The following is a 17,469-nucleotide window of genomic DNA, read 5'->3' as shown; positions in this document are numbered from 1 at the left end:
GGGACTCTTCAGCCCAGCAGTTCAGGGGGGAGTTTTATAAAAAATAGAAAAAAGACCCCTCAAGAATGGCCTACACTTAAAAAAAGGTATATGGTAACCCTGTCCCACTCCCCAAGGAGAACATTCTCTGAAATTCTCCTCCTCCCCATGAAAGAGGCAGAAAAAAAACAATCCTCTTTTGCAGGGAGAGAATAAGTTTCTGAAAACAGGGGGAAGGATTTGGCATAGCACTAGTTTAAATGGTTATATTCTGCACTTGGTAATCCAATTCGGTAAGGTACTAGAATGTATTTATAGTCTCTCCCTCCCACTCTGAAATGCTGTTTGCTTCTATGAAAGAATTCCCCCTGCCCATTATCCCTACTTTTTTGTGGTTTGAATGTGACAATTACTACATTTCCAGATCTCCAAAGAGGATGGTTTTAATAACATTGGTTGTAGCTCTTTTGAAATGGCATTCTTCTTCTTTATTTCTCCCTAGAAAAGACAAATGTTTCCCTATATTATATTTAAAGGTGGTTGTGACTGTTTCTAATTTTTTTATAACTGTTTCTCGATTATATGACTTGTTTCTGAAGTGGAATAAGCCTGGAAGATTAGATTCCCCGCCTCCCTCCAATGGAGATAACTGCTGGCAAGTCTGAAGGAAAAAAGTAGGATTCATCTCTAGTCTTTAGATGCATTTTGCACTATAAAAGGTGTTCACCAGAAAACATCTGATTAGCACTTACAGCCTAAATGTTTTAGAGGATGAAGGGAGACTTACAAACACTCATAATTTTTCTACCAGTGCCATTTGCATCTGCTGTCAGGAGCCACGGGGCAGTCCAAATGAGGATGTCTTGTCCTCTGAGCAGCTGTAACATTTGGCTGCATTGGAAGCCATTTCCAGGGTGTAAGTAGTTCTTTGAGGTGTTATGCAGCCCACTGATTCAGGAGAAGAAGTAACAGTATAACATCTGAAACTTAGAGGGACAGTTGTAAACACCTGAACTTCCCCAGTGTGTCCAGCACTTGTGAGTCAGGAGAGAAGCCTCACCTAGTAAGGGGCAATGTATTTATTGTTGTTGTATGTGTTGTTTCCCACTGCAAAAAAGCAGTCTCAAAGCAACTACACACACACACACACACACACACACACACATCCATAATTAATATAACAGACAAAATGCCCTATCTCAAGAACTTCAGCTAGTAGGTGGGGTTTAAACATTGTAAAAAAATATATGCATCCCAATTCATACCTATGTCTTACCCCTATAGTAGCACCAATTCTATTTTTAACCCCACTGTAAGGGACATTTGAACAAAACTGTTTTTTGTTTTTGTTTTTTGCTCCTTTTTAATATAAGTCAGTACACAACACGGTAGGAACAATTTACTCCTCTTGTGACTCACAAATTCCCATTAGAAGAATATAGAGATGGCACATTGTCCCAATTAAAATATAATAATTAATCTTTCATAAGTGCCCCAGTCCAACAATGAGGATGCAAGCAGGCTTCAAGAGGCAGATAGATCAAAGGTAAAGGTGTCCCCAACCAGTCGTGTCCGACTCTAGGGTGTGGTGCTCATCCCCGTTTCTAAGCCGAAGAGCCAGCGCTGTCCTAAGACGCTTCCGTGGTCATGTGGCCGGCATGACTGAACACTGAGGTGCACGGAACGCTGTTACCTTTCCTGCTGAAGCAGTACCTATTTATCTACTTGCAATTTCTTGCTTTCGAACTGCTAGGTTGGCAGGAGCTGGGACTGAAGACGGGAGCTCACTCCGTCACGCAGCACTCGGGTCTTGAACTGCTGTCCTGCCGACCTTCCGGTCTGCTGTTTAGCGTCTTAACCACTAAGCCACCGCGGCCCCAGATAGATCAAGGCTGTGTACAAAAAAGGCTGTTATTGACCTAAATCCAACATACCATTAGTGAAAGGAATTGTTGTCCTAGTGGAACTCTGCTGCCTTTTCCCATTGCACAAGTTGTAGCACAAGTGCAGGCAAACCAGTCTATAAATCTACAACAATCTGGAAATGGTTGTGGAAGCAGAAATTTAGTTGAATGGTTTAGAACTTGGTTCCCACTAGTGCAATGCCATTTGTGCTAATGGAATGATACCTTTGGATAGAGCCCATTATTTGGAGTTAAAAACAAACTATATACATTTTGATGGATTTTATCTGCTGGTGAATTACCACTTCTCCAGTCTCCTGTTTGAATAAATTGGGTGATGTGTACAGCGCACCTGTCATGGCAGGCTCCAGTTTTGAAAGGGTCCTGTACAAAATGACCTCTGGTCTGTTGATGGACCTTTTCAAGCTCACCTGGTAGCAGCAGGCAACAGTGTTCTAAGCAGTCTTACAAGCAGCACTGAATAGGTGTGTCTAGCTGCCATTTTAATTACCAGCAATACCTCTGAGTGATGTTACTTCAGAGGCATTGTGGTGGTACCTAGACCCAAGCACTCAGTACTACTCAGAGTGCCAGGCTCGGTTTCTTGTTTTTTTTTTGGGGGGGGGAGTAGGACAGGTGTCGGTAGTACATCCTGGGAATCCAGAAGCTGCCCAAGAATACCCTGTTCTGATGCTTCCTCAGCCATCTCTGGTCCCAACAGATTATCGAAACATATAGCAGCAGCTACCTGAATAGTAGGACTATTTCCTCCACTCTCTCACCCCCTTCTCCATCTGCAGAAAGTAACATCTGACTCAGCCAAGCACCTCATTCATCTATATCCATGTCTCCTAGAATATATATTCCATCTCAACGAGCCATATAGTTTATGTCACTCACTTGCAGAGTTCCCGTGCCAATGCCAGAGATTCCTGGCAGCTAATGGGACTGGTGGTATTACAACTCTTCAGATGATCAGGATGATCCACAACAGCTTTCAGAAGTTGCCCAAATGTGAGACTGCCATCACATGGAAGTATTTGTAATGCCTCCTCTTGCTGCCATTGCTGTTTTTATTATTATTAAAAAATATTTCTTGGCTGCCTTTCAGGGCAGGAGCCCTCCCAAAACAGCATACAATAATAAAACACATAAAAGACAGAAAGCAGACTTAAAAAACAATAAAACAGCAACAACAGTGAACATATCAGGGGAAGGCCAAATAGTATGTTTTCAGGGCCTTCCTAAAAGCCTGCAATGATGGGGCCAGGCAGATCTTCATTGGCAACTTATTCCAGAGGTGTGGGGCCAATGCAGAAAAGGCCCCACACTTCTGGAAAACTGCTCTCACAGGTGTGGAAATGAGAAGGGACTCCCCTTTCCTGCTGAGAAGTTGTCCTTACAGTTATTCCATGACTGAACTATCCTAGCCTACATGCAAAAAGCCCATCACTGTGAGAGGGTAAAAATGGCACTATCTTGAAACCAACAGTGACAACTTCTATGCCCATGTATGGCCAGAAAGTTTCCAAATTCTCCCACAGTGGTCATGATTTCATACCACTCAAAAGGATTTGTTTAAATTATACTAATTCTTCATCTTCTGGGGCCAGTCTTTGCCATGTAAGGATGACACCTGAAACATGGGTAATTAAGTCCTTGTTACCAATCCAGGATGACAATACCAATGCCAGAAATAAGAAAGGCTGAAATAAAGTAGAATTTTAAAAAGAAAAAAAAAAGGATGGGTTTTTAGGGATATGAGTTTATCTTAGAAACTTTCCTTCACCCTTTTACTTGTTGAATTCCCTTATTCCATGTAGCAAAGTATGTGTAAATAACAAATGGTGTACTTGACAGCCACTGTCTTGACAGCCACTGTCTTACAGCCACTGTCATGATGCAATAGTATTGAGGCACTATTCAAATACTGACATTTCATAAGCATAATGAACAGAAAAAAAATGCACACAGGGAATGATAGAACCAAACGTACTATGCTGAATGCATTCAGGGAGTCCAAGATATTTATCATTTTAGTGAAAACTACTCAATAGCACAAATGAAATGAGAACACTTTAGATTGCACATCCTTTTTATGACAACCATAACATTTCGTATTCGAAAGCATATTATTATTTCAAGCAGCTCAGTCACATTTTCTACAGGGAAATAACTTCTCTGACCTTGTGTGAGCTAAACAACTTTTCTTTTCTTCTTTTAATCCTTATTCAAAATGTGGGGCACAAATCCAGCCAAAGTTAAGCACCCTATCAGCACATGCTTATCCACATTGACACGAAAATAAGTCTGACTGAGTTCAGTAGCCCTTACTCTCAGTAAATTGGGTATAGGATTACAGCCTTAAGTTCCCACACTTAGCTTAAATGGGAGCTGATTAAATCCCACTGAATTCAGTGGGGCTTATTTCTGAATAGACATGCATAGGATTTCACTGTTTAAATGGAAATCATCTTACCACAAGCTTAACATTCCCAATGAAATCAGTGGGCCTTACAAGCATTTAATTCTAGCTGAATCGTATTTTGCTTCTTTGCAACTCATTGGTTACCTTCAGCTCTGTTCCAACCATTTTGAGTAACCAATTTGATTAAAATTCTTTTTCTGAGCTGTATTTCAAAAGAGAAAGTAAAATATAACTGGGTCATTACATCCTTTGCCAGATTTTGGCTTAAAATGATAAAAATTCATATTTAGAGAACTTCTGTAATCTGAGTTTCATTAGTGACCTAGTTCACAGGGTACTTCTCTACAGTTTCTCGATTCTTTATTGAAGGTCATGGTAGATCTGTTGAGTGTGCATTTGTCTATAAACACACATGCTAGTGGCCCAATTCTATCAGTTCCCACACAGAAGATTAATAAGATCCATGCAGACTGCAGCTACAGTGAAGTATCAGAACTGTGACAAAAAACGACAGTACAATTCTGTACATATCTATTCAGAAGTGAGCCCCATTGCAAGATATCGATATTACTCATGTAATTACAGAGCAGTGTTACATAGGCACAACAGAAGCAAGACTGGAGACAACTAACAGAGCACCTGAAAGGTCTTGTGCGTTATTGTATCTCCATGGCTATTGCAGTTGGGAGAAAGCTTAACGAAAGGAGTGTATGTAATTTGTCTTGCAAAAAGCATCATCATTATAGGATTAGGTGAAAATCATTTCTCTCCCCTCCACCCCCAAATATATAGGAAAGATTGCACTGTGTTGTGCAATCCAGCACAGTCTCAGAAAGTATGGCATTATGCTGGATTTGCAGCAGCTCTGGGAAGGCACAAATGCACTGGCATAAATGTTTAGATAATTCAGTGTTTTAAAATCTTATCCTCTAATATTTCTGAAAGATTTTAAAAAACACAGATATAGTCTAGCATAATAATCTATATTATCCCAAGTAGCAGGTTCTCTGCCTCCCCCATCCAGTCAGAGAACAATCAGTTGTAATCAGTTGTAATATGTACAAGTGGGGCCTGAAACAAAATGTTGCAGTATGAAGTGCTTCTGTTCAGGGTTCCATTCCTTCCATTCCATTCTCCCTTCTCCCCGTTTTCTGTTCTCCCCACCAAACTAACAGTCAGAATTCTGTGTCCATGGGGGTGGGGGTGGGTGGGGGGTCTTGATAGTTTTTATTTTTTTTGGTGGGGGGTAGCTCTGCAAAGGGTTCCCCTATGCTTGCTGATATTTTCTCTTGTAAGTGAATGCTGCCACATTTTGGCTACATAGGGACTGGTACTCTAAGTGAGATTGCTATTAGTATGTATGATGATGCCATCCAAATCAACACAGCTAATGAGATTTCACCCATATCCATTTTAATGAAACAGGACCACAAAGGCTACATCATATGAGAATATTAACATTGTCTGTCACTCATTGAAAATAAGACACTAAAACAATGATTAATGGGTTTTCAATAATATAAAGAATAGTTAGTAAACATAAAGTGATTTCTCATGGATTTTCCCATCTCAGAGATTTAATCTGAAGGATCCCTTGAAGTGATGTTCATCTATATGTCAGGTTATTCCAGCAACATTATGAACATTATCATATGTGCCCCTTAAATGACTTTTGTGCTTCTCTCCTGCTGTTGATATGCGCCGTGTGAAAAAGACAGAAATGTAGTTTTAAAGGTGTATGGATTTTTTTTAATCAACTGATGGCCATAAAGGAAGGCATATGTACTACAACCAATTTCAACTGCCCTGCTATTCTTGTGCCAGTAGTAGGGATGGCGGAGAATTTCTCCCCGAATCTTCGGGAGGCCAAGCGCCAAGGCATTTGGCCCCCCGAAAGTGTTGGGGAAATTCTCCGCCGGCCCCCCGCCCCCCCGGGATGGGACTTACCTTCAGCGAATGTCCCTCTCGGTGGTGGGTCCCGGCGGCGTTTTGGCGGCGTTTCATCAGGGGAGGGGGCGGCGGCCGGTCTCCCGACCGGCTGCTGCCGCCGCCATTACAAAATAAAAAAGTAAGTAAAAAAACAACAACAACACCCATGATAGGCTACGTGACGATTTACGTAGCCTATCACGGCTAGATTTCCAAAGTCAGCCGTGATAGGCTACGTAAATTGTCACGTAGCCTATCATGGGTGACTTTGGGAAAAAAAAAAGCACGTACGCAAATGGCGGCTCCCATGGGCACCGCCATTTGCGTTCCTTATTTTGGCACGTCTAGTCTACGTAAAGATTTACGTAGATTACGGCGAAAATAAGGGAACGCTATTTGAATTGCCCTTATTTTTGCCGTAGTCTACATAAATCTTTACATAGACTAGACGTGCCAAAATAAGGAACGCAAATGGCGGCGCCCATGGGCCGCCGCCATTTGCGTACGCGCTTTTTTTTTTTTTTCCAAAGTCACCCGTGATAGGCTACATAATGATTAACGTAGCCTATCACAGCTGACTTTGGAAATCTAGCCATGATAGGCTATGTTAATCGTCACGTAGCCTATCATGGGTTTTTGTTGTTGTTGTTGTTGTTTTACTTTTTCTTTCGCGGCTGGGGAGACGGGGCGCTTCTCCCCGGCCTGAATTTCACTCCATGAAAAAAGGCCTTACATTTTTAAAACTTCTCCTTCCTAATAGAGAAAGGTCTTTAAAGGTTAGAACATTGCACCACTTTTTTTGGCCCTAAAAATGAATTCCACTGCAACTCTCCTTTGCAGAGCTCTTGGGAAGGGGGAGGGGGAAGAAGGAGAAAAACAAAACAAAACAAGCAAGTTCAGCAGAGGAAAGGAGGCACAGAAGCCGCCTGTTGCTACCACATTCCCTCACTGCTGGCCGCTGGCTTTGCATTCCTTAGCATACACACGCTCACTGCCCCCTGAAGCAGGGATGGGCAGAAGCTAGATCTCCAGATGCTTTGGATTTCAACTCCCAGGTGTTCCTGCCACCATGGCCAATGGTCAGGAATTCTCTGAGTTGAAGCCCAAAACATCTAGAGATCTACTTTCTGTTCATCCCTGCCATAAAGGATCAATATCTATATCTATCAAGACAGAAAAGTCTTGTTCATGTGTTAATCACACAAATCACGCAAACTTAGCTACATGATCATAGAATCATAGAATCATAGAATCATAGAATCATAGAATCATAGAATCATAGAATCATAGAATCATAGAATCATAGAATCATAGAATCATAGAATAGTAGGGTTGGAAGGGGCCTACAAGGCCATCGAGTCCAACCCCCTGCTCAATGCAGGAATCCAAGTCAGAGCATCCCTGACAAATGGCTGTCCAGCCTCGTCTTGAACGCCTCCAGTGTGGGAGAGCCCACCACCTCCCCAGGTAATGGGTTCCATTGTCGTATTGCTCTTACAGTCAGGAAGTTTTTCCTGATGTTCAGCCGGAATCTGGCTTCCTGAAACTTGAGCCCATTATTCCGTGTCCTGCACTCTGGGATGATCCAGAAGAGATCCTGGCCTTCTTCTCTGTGACAACCTTTCAAATACTTGAAGAGTGCTATCATATCTCCCCTCATGATCAAGAGTCAACAGTGGTTTTCAGAATGTTGGGGAACATGTCACCTTCCATATACTGTTTGACTCCAACTCCTTACAGCCTGAGCCAGCAAGGCCAATGATCAAGGATGATCAGAGTTGCAGTCCATCAATATATGGAGGGCCACAGCCTTGGTATACAGGATTATGGACATAGATGTAAGAAAATAAGAAGAGCCATGCTGGATCAAACCAAGGGTCCATCTAGTCCAGCATTCTGTTCACTTTGTAGCCAACCAGCTGTCCATGGGGAACCCACAAGCTGGACATGAGTGCTGCATCACCCTCCCACCCATGTTCCCCAGCAACTGGTGTACATAGGCATGCTGCCTCTGATACAGGAGGTAGCACATAGCCATCAGGACTAATAGCCATTGATAGCCTTATCCTTGATGAATTTTTCCAATCGCCTTTTAAAGACATACAAATTGGTGCCCATTACTACATCTTGTGGAAGTTAATAACATAGTTTAATTGTATGCTCTCTGAATAGGGATGGCGGAGAATTCTGCCACGGACTCCAGTGAGGCTGAATTCTTTAGAATCTGCCTCCCTGGAGTCCGTGGCGGAACAGAGCAATCCCCCAGCCACCCCACGAAGTCCCCACAGACCGGATCCTACCTGCCTCCGGTGGTCTGGATCCAGCCACTGCTCCGATGTGCGGCCGGCCAGCTGCAAATGGCATCCTGCGTAGGGGACACCATTTGTGTCACTGCTATAGCCATGATAGGCTACATAAATATTTACGTAGCCTATCACGGCTACAGCAGTGACGCAAATGGCGTCCCCTATGCAGGACACCATTTGTGTCTGCAGCAGCCCGGCTGCGGATTGGCCCAGCCGGCGGCTCCACGGACATGCCGCGGAGTGGAGCCAGCCAGGGAGGATTCCGGGGGAGGGAGAGGAACAGATTGCCTCCCTCCCCACGGACCCCAGCGGAGAAAGTTAAGTGGGGTTTCATACACCCCTATCTGTGAAGAAGTACTTCCTTTATCTGTCCTGAATCTTGCCTGATGCAGATGTCCACACCTAATGTGTAGAGATCAGGGACAGGGTGAGGAAGGCACATAGCCTGGAGCATGGGCCCAGTGGTGTAGCCACTCTGTCCCTTGATTGTGTAGACTTCCCTTTGCATATTGAACATGTGAAGGGGGATAGAAAGCAAGAAGGACAAATGAAGGTGAATGGCCATCTCATTTTCTTCCATCCCTCATTACTTTTATCTGTCATTCTCTCTCTTGCCTCCCTCTATGACCCCAATCTCCAATGCTTTTGCTTGTATAGCAAGTCAGATATGCACACCACTACTGGAAGAGATCGTTATATACACACACACACACACACACACACATACAAATAACTACTGAAGAGATGAAATGGAAAAGAATGCTTGCCTGGTATACAGGGCAATGTCTTTGTGCTGCTAAGGGCAGAGGTATGGACAGGCAGCTAATCTGAAAAATGGGACTATCTGTTAGGGATGGACAAATCAGTTCTGGAATGAAATTCTCACCCATCCCTACTATACACTCCAGTATTAGATTTCATCAGAGTATAGAAGGAGTGCTCTGTGGGCCAGCAACTGGATAGGCTAGTGGCAGTGAGGGAAGGGGGAAGGGAATCACTCATGCTCACACCCAAATTTGGGGATCCCTCTTCCACATAAACCTTCTGAAACTGTTCCTAACAAAAAAAGGTTATAGCTGTTTTTCAAGTTCCCATGACAGTCAATAGGAGGCCCCAAATCTTGGATCTATTCTGTTTAGTATTTGAGTCAAGATGGACAGCCTTTGAATCAGTCTGAGTGGGATCAGGGCAGTTTATGAAGTGCCAAATCTGGATCAAATCTTGTGGTCAGTGCGCACCTCTTGTACCTGTGACAGTTTTGTTGTTGTTGTTGTTGTTCAGTCGTTCAGTCGTGTCCGACTCTTCGTGACCCCATGGACCATAGCACGCCAGGCCTTCCTGTCCTGCACTCTCTCCTGGAGCGTGCTCAAGTTCATATTCATTGCATCCGTGATGCTATCTAGCCATCTCATCCTCTGCCGTCCCCTTCTCCTTTTGCCTTCAGTCTTTCCCAGCATCAGGGTCTTTTCCAGGGAGTTTTCTCTTCGCATTAGGTGGCCAAAATATTGGAGCTTCAGCTTCAGTATCTGTCCTTCCAATGAGCACTCAGGGTTGATTTCCTTTAGGATGGACTGATTTGACCTCCTTGCAGTCCAGGGCACTCGTAAGAGTCTTCTCCAGCACCACAGTTCGAAAGCATCAATTCTTCGGCGCTCAGCCTTCCTTATAGTCCAGCTCTCACAGCCATACATTACTACTGGGAAAACCATAGCTTTGATTAGACGAACCTTTGTCGGCAAGGTGATGTCTCTGCTTCTTACTATGCTGTCTTGGTTTGCCATAGCTTTCCTCCCAAGGAGCAAGCGTCTTTTAATTTCATGGCTACAGTCACCGTTTGCGGTGATCTTGGAGCCCAAGAAAATAAAATCTGTCACTGCTTCCATTTCTTCCCCTTCTATATGCCAGGAAGTGATAGGGCCAGATGACATGATCTTAGTTTTTTTAATGTTGAGTTTCAAACCAGCTTTTGCACTCTCCTCTTTCACCCTCAACAAGAGGCTCTTGAGATCCTCTTCGCTTTCTGCCATTAGGGTGGTATCGTCTGCATATCGGAGGTTGTTGATAATTCTCCCGGCAATCTTAATTCCGACCTCTGATTCATCCAACCCAGCATTTCTCATGATGTACTCTGCATATAAGTTAAATAAGCAGGGTGACAATATGCAGCCTTGTCGTACTCCTTTCCCAATTTTGAACCAATCGGTTGTTCCATCTCTGGTTCTTACTGTTGCTTCTTCACCCTCGTACAGGTTTCTCAGGAGACAGGTAAGGTGGTCTGGTACTCCCATCACTTTCAGAATTTGCCACAGTTTGTTGTGATCCACACCATCAAAGGCTTTAGCGTAGTCAATGAAGCAGAAATAGACGTTTTTCTGGAATTCTCTTGCTTTCTCCATGATGCGGCGAATGTTGGCGATTTGATCTCTAGTTCCTCTGCCTCTTCGAAACCCAGCTTGTACTTCCGGTAGTTCTCAGTTCGCATACTGCTGAAGCCTAGCTTGTAGGATTTTGAGCATCACCTTGCTGGCATGTGAAATGAGCGCAATTGTGCGGTAGTTTGAACACTCTTTGGCGTTGCCCTTCTTTGGAATTGGAATGTAAACTGACCTTTTCCAGTCTTGTGGCCACTGTTGAGTGTTCCAGATTTGTTGGCATATTGAATGCAGCACTTTAACAGCATCATCTTTTAGGATTTTAAATAGCTCGGCTGGAATACTGTCATCTCCGCTAGCTTTGTTGTTACTAATGCTTCCTAAGGCCCACTTGACTTCACTCTCGAGGATGTCTGGCTCAAGTTCAGTGACCGCACTATCATGGCTATCAGGGACATTCAGATCTTTCCTATATAGTTCTTCTGTGTATTCTTGCCACCTCTTCTTAATCTCATCTGCTTCTGTTAGGTCCCTGCCTTCTTTGTCCTTTATCATGCCCGTCTTTGCACAAAACGTTCCCTTGAGATCTCCAATTTTCTTGAAGAGATCTCTAGTCTTTCCCATTCTGTTGTTTTCCTCGATTTCTTTGCATTGTTCATTTAAGAAGGCCTTCTTGTCTCTCCTTGCTATTCTCTGGAACTCTGCATTCAGTTGGATATATCTTCCCCTTTCTCCCTTGCTTTTTGCTTCCCTTCTTTCTTCTGCTACTTGTAAAGCCTCATCAGACAATCACTTGGCTTTCTTGCATTTCTTTTTCTTTGGGACGGATTTCGTTGCTGCCTCCTGAACAATGTTACGGACCTCCGTCCATAGTTCCTCAGGCACTCTGTCTATCAGGTCTAATCCCTGAAATCTATTCCTCACCTCACTGTATATTCATCAGGGATATGATTTAGGTCATACCTGAACGGTTTAATGGTTTTCCCTACGTTCTTCAATTTAAGCCGAAATTTTGCAAGAAGCAGCTCATGATCTGAGCCACAGTCAGCTCCAGGTCTTGTTTTGACTGACTGTATGGAGCTTCTCCATCTTTGGCTGCAAAGGACATAATCAATCTGATTTCGATATTGACCATCTGGTGACGTCCATGTGTAGAGTCGCCTCTTGTGCTGTTGGAAAAGAGTGTTTGCTATGATCAGCATGTTCTCTTGGCAAAACTCTATTAGCTTTTGTCCTGCTTCATTTTGTACACCAAGGCCATGCCTGCCTGTTATCCCGGTGATTTCTTGACTTCCTACTTTAGCATTCCAATCCCCTATGATGAAGAGGACATCTTTTTTTGGTGTTAGTTCTAGAAGGTGTTGTAGGTCTTCATAGAACCGATCAACCTCAGCTTCTTCGGCCTCAGTGGTTGGGGCATAGACTTGAATTACTATGATGTTGAATGGTTTGCCTTGGATTCGTACTGAGATCATTCTATCATTTTTAAGATTGTACCCCAGTACTGCTTTTCCCACCCTTTTGTTGACTATGAGTGCTACTCCATTTCTTCTAAGGGATTCTTGCCCACAATAGTAGATATGATGGTCACCTGAATTAAATTCGCCCATGCCTGTCCATTTTAGTTCGCTGATTCCCAAAATGTCGATGTTCAATCTTGCCATCTCATGTTTGACCACCTCCAGCTTACCTTGATTCATTGATCTGACATTCCAGGTTCCTAAACAATATTGTTCTTTACAGCATCGGATTTTCTTTTCACCGCCAGACACATCCACAGCTGAGTGTCCTTTCTGGTTTGGCCCAGCCGCTTCACTCTTTCTGGCGCTACTTGGAAATACCCTCTGCTCTTCCCCAGTAGCATATTGGACACCTTCCGACGTGAGGGGCTCATCTTCCGGCGTCATATCTTTTAGCCTTGTGATACGTTCCATGGGGTTTTCTTGGCAAGAGTACTGGAGTGGGTTGCCATTTCCTTCTCCAGTGGACCACATTTTGTCAGAACTCTCTGCCATGACCTATTCGTCTTGGGTGGCCCTGCATGGCATAGCTTATGGCTTCACTGAGTTACGCAAGTAACTCAGTCTGAGTGGGATCAGGGCAGTTTATGAAGTGCCAAATCTGGATCAAATCTTGTGGTCAGTGTGCACCTCTTGTACCTGTGACAGTGAAAGGCCTTAAATATCAATAGCACTTAAAATCCTGAAGACAGTGCAGCTGAAGCAAAATAACAATACCCACCCTCTGGCTTGCTCTAGTGAAATGGTGAGCCACACCTAAAACTTCCAAACTGTCTACAGAGACAGCCCATGTCTATGTTCCAATAGCCTATTTCAGAGGTTACCAAAGGGCCAAGTCCTTTGTCTGAGTGATGTGATTGCAGTCAGTTCACCAATCTGAGTTGGTGAAAGAAATTTGTGGGCACTGCTTCCACCTGAGACTCCAATAGCAATGCAGAATCCAGGAGTATCCTACAGCAGATCACCTTGTCCTTTACATAGAGTGTAACCCCACCTAAAGACATGCAGAACCTTCAACAGTTCATCACACCTCTTTCCTCAGACATCCCTGTCTGTAATTCATAGGTTGGTAGTGCATTTCTTAAAACCATAAACATACAGTCTCTGGTTTTGTATGCTTTAGCCCAACTGGGCTTATGCATCGTGAATACCCCAAAGCTGATAATTTCAGGCTATGTCAATCGAGAAACCATGACAAACTGTCGTTATCGCTTTTAAGCACCATTGGGGATAGTGGCTCAAGCAGGATTGGTAACTGTATTTATATAACTCTTTTCAAATATCAATTAATCCTTATGACACTTAGCATTTACCCAGTTATCGAAAGTGAATGAGTTTAATATCCCTGTGTGAAAAAATAGCTAGACAGGCATTGAGATATATTGATTGGTTGCCATTGGTTAGAAGCTGTGCATCATTTAATCTAGCCAATGTTTAGCATCATTACCAGAAAAGGTTGGTGTTTATAATGATCAGTTAGCATCAGCCTGTGTCCTTTATCTGTCATTACAATGGTCATAAAAGAGACAGCCTGAAAGGCAGATAGCTTGGGTAACGTAATATTGGACTTTGGGTGAAATTCTAATATGCTCACTTGTATTGGACTGTCTTAAAATTATACAGCAAAATCCTTCCGTGCATATAAAGAGTACAAACGTGCTTATAGATGGCCTTGTAGGTCCCTTCCAACCATACTATTCTATGATTCTATGATAAAGTACAGTGGATACTTCCCCACTAGTTCTTGGCCACTATGTGTCGTGTCAAGCAAACTGCACTGTGGCCAGCCATTATGTGCAATGTGTGAGAGACATACGTGTGCTTCCCATATGTAAATCCAGCAGCAGTCCCCTGATCTCAGGACCCACACAGCCATAGGTGAGAGGAGATGGACCATACCCATGATTTAGATATACAAAAATAATTCCCAATTAAATTAAGATAATATTTAAAATAATTTTATTATTTATTTACAATAGTTATATACTGCTCCACATAAAAAGATTTTGGAACAGTGAACAACAAAGATAAAGAAGAATAAAACACCATATTAAGGGAGCAATCCTATGGTCACTAGACACTGTCGAGAGGGCAAAAGAATATGCTCTTTTCTGGGAACCAACCTCACTCCGAGCTTGGTTCCTGGAAATCCGACCTCCCACCTCGTCGGTTCTGCCTCGAAGGCAGCATGGAGAAGCCCCATCCTCAGCGCTCAGAAGACGAGTGCAGAGCAACTGAAAAGGGGCAGGGCTGGGGGGCGTTCCGGGGCGGGGAGAGCAGCGCTGCGCATATGACACATCCTATGTGCTGTATAGCAGCTTCCTCTCCCAGTTGCCTCCACTGCTGCTAGACAGCTGAAAATGGCTATATAGCGTAAAAGAGCAAGGCAGGAGAGGCATGGAGGGAACGACCCCCCATGCCTCTCCTGCTTTGCTTTGGATAGGTGGTCGCCTCCGAGGTTGGAGGCGGCTGCCTATCTACTTAGGATTGCGCCTTAAAACAATTCAAACAAATTTAAAATGAACATATTATTGTCCATCAAAATAATGATGGGCATGTGGCACATTCTCATGCTAGCTTGGATGTCAGAGATTGTGAAAAAGGATCCCCTAATTGCTGAGAAAACGTCTTTTTGGACCTGAGATATTCATGGAGTTGTAAGGAAATGGGGGCTTACTGGTAAGCAGAGGGAGAGTGGCAGCTAGCAACATGGCTGGAAAAGTAGCAATGGGAATAATGGGATAAATGGCCACACAAGGGGAGATGATATACAGGTAATTATTATGTTTAGGATCTAAACCATAGTAGGTATGGAGACTGGGATTGGAGGTCAGATTAGTTTGAGATGTCAAAGCTAGACTGTATCATCTTGAGTGATTTGCTTTGTAAGCATCTCAAGGTACAATCCTATGCATGTTTAGACAGAAAAATGTCCCACAACCCACAGCATGCCTCAGCCAGTGTGGTGTACATGTTCACTGCTAGTGGAAAATTGTGACCTAGTTGATGTAGTTCATACGTGTATGTTGTGAGGGGTGATGTGTATGGAAGACACCATCTTTGTTCTGGATGGGGGCTGAATTTGATGACATCCTGGCCTCTTTCAACCCTACTATTCTAAGTATTGTCCTGTCTACTTTTAAGCATTTCTATTAAAATATACATGATATTTCACTGTTACACAGTTTCAACTTGCTTTAATAGCTGATATACTGTAGCCAATTGGGTTGTGGGGTGGCAGCCCCTATTTCCCTCCACAGTTTGCTTTGCTCCACATTTCTCCCTTAGCCCTTTCTTTATCCCTATAGTTTTGGACTGTTGTCGCCTCTGTTCACTGTTTCATATGGACCATATTGGAGCCTGAACTCAAGTGTCTTTCTCTTCAGTGTTATTTAGCTGTACTCCATCCCTGTTGCCATTTTAGTGAGATCTGCATAGTTCCATCTTGGGTTCACTTTGTTGAATCTGGGCCCTGTTTCTTAATCAGCTATATTGGGATGCAGAGGATGAGGATTAGTGCATTGCAGGCTCCCCCAACCTGGTGCCCTCCAGATATTTTGGATGCCAGCTCCCAGGATTCCTGACCATTGGCCATGCTAGCTGGGCCTGATGGGAATTGAAGACCAAAACTTCTGGAGGACACTAGGTGTCATGATCCGGGAGTCCAGCAGTGACATGGACTCTGAGGCCAAAGAAGTAGTGGTGCCAACAGAGGAATCCCAGGTCCAAGTACCACTGCAGAGCTGCCAGAGTCCTCTGAACTCAAGCAACCAGAGGCCCTCAAGCTTGAGACCCTCAAGTCTGACTCCAGCACTGGACCAGCACCCTCTTCTACAAGAGTCTCACATTCCATGCAGCCAATCTGCCAACACCAGCAGTGTACCAAGCATGAGCTCTTGGACAGGTGGAGCAGTGGTATGCTACAGGGCACAGGCTTGTCCCTTTAAGGCTTCCATTTTGTAGGAAAGGGTGGAGTCTGGAACTGTAGTGTAGCATTCAGTTTTGTCTTGGACCTGCCAGAACAAGTTGCTCACTGGGAGCTCTCCTGGGTGCTGCAACTTCTAGCCTGCTTTTTCCCTGCCTTGTACTGAGTCCTGTGGGTTTCTGCTTGGTCCAGAACAACAGGACACCAGGTTAGGGGAGGCTGATAACCTGGCTGCTGAAATGCAACTATCCAAATATGCAAATAGGGCACAGGACAGATGTGTCTACTTGCTGGGAATGACACATTGCCTTTCATTCTTCACTGAGAGCTTGTTTGTGATTGGGTGGGGCATTTCAAGGAAGTTCACAGGCTCCCCAAATTAATTTTTGTACTTACTAGGAATGGATGAGTGTGCGACATTCGAGCTCACCAGGACTTTCCAAACATCAGCTCGCTGCTCATTTTGTCTCAGTGTGCACTTGCATTTGTGAGCAGTGTTTTGTTTTGTGCAAATGGGACAATTGTGCAAAAGTGATGAGCAATCAAATATGAAAGTTGTGCAAAAGAAATCCTAGATTTGAGCAAATTTCCCAAATTATGTGTATTTCCCCCTTAGACTAAAGCGTGGGTGATCCAAAAGTTGTGCATTTTGAGAAAGTATCACATTTTTCATGCACTCATTTTGTAAACACAAGATTGAGAATATGTGAACATTTTCAGAGAAAATGCTCTCCTGTTCACATTAGTGGTTGGGATTGTGATTGGAGCATTTTTGAGTGATTTGCAAAGTGAAATGAAATTCTCATACATTCCTAGTGCTTACTATCCTTCTTAGCTTTCTAATAATACATTTCCTACACATGTCAGTGGGGCAGTTCAAGACAAGTGGAGTAAAGAGGAGTAAGATAGGCTGATAGACACTCACACAAATGCAGACAGCTAGTATATTGTTATAAATTGTTATGATAAAATTGACTTTTACATAAACTCCAAGTGATAATATCCGGAATTCTAGGGCAGAATCCAGTGGGATATGTAGACCCCCCCACCAATTCCTTTCTGTCCTGCCAATTCCCTTCTTCAAGCAGTGGGTCCTGCCAATTCCG

Source organism: Heloderma suspectum, chromosome 3 (assembly GCF_057233095.1).
Source record: "Heloderma suspectum isolate Gila_16-S chromosome 3, 16-S_ref, whole genome shotgun sequence".
Classification (NCBI taxonomy): domain Eukaryota; kingdom Metazoa; phylum Chordata; class Lepidosauria; order Squamata; family Helodermatidae; genus Heloderma; species Heloderma suspectum.
The sequence above is the reverse complement of the archived record's forward strand: the minus strand, read 5'-3'. Positions refer to the sequence as shown.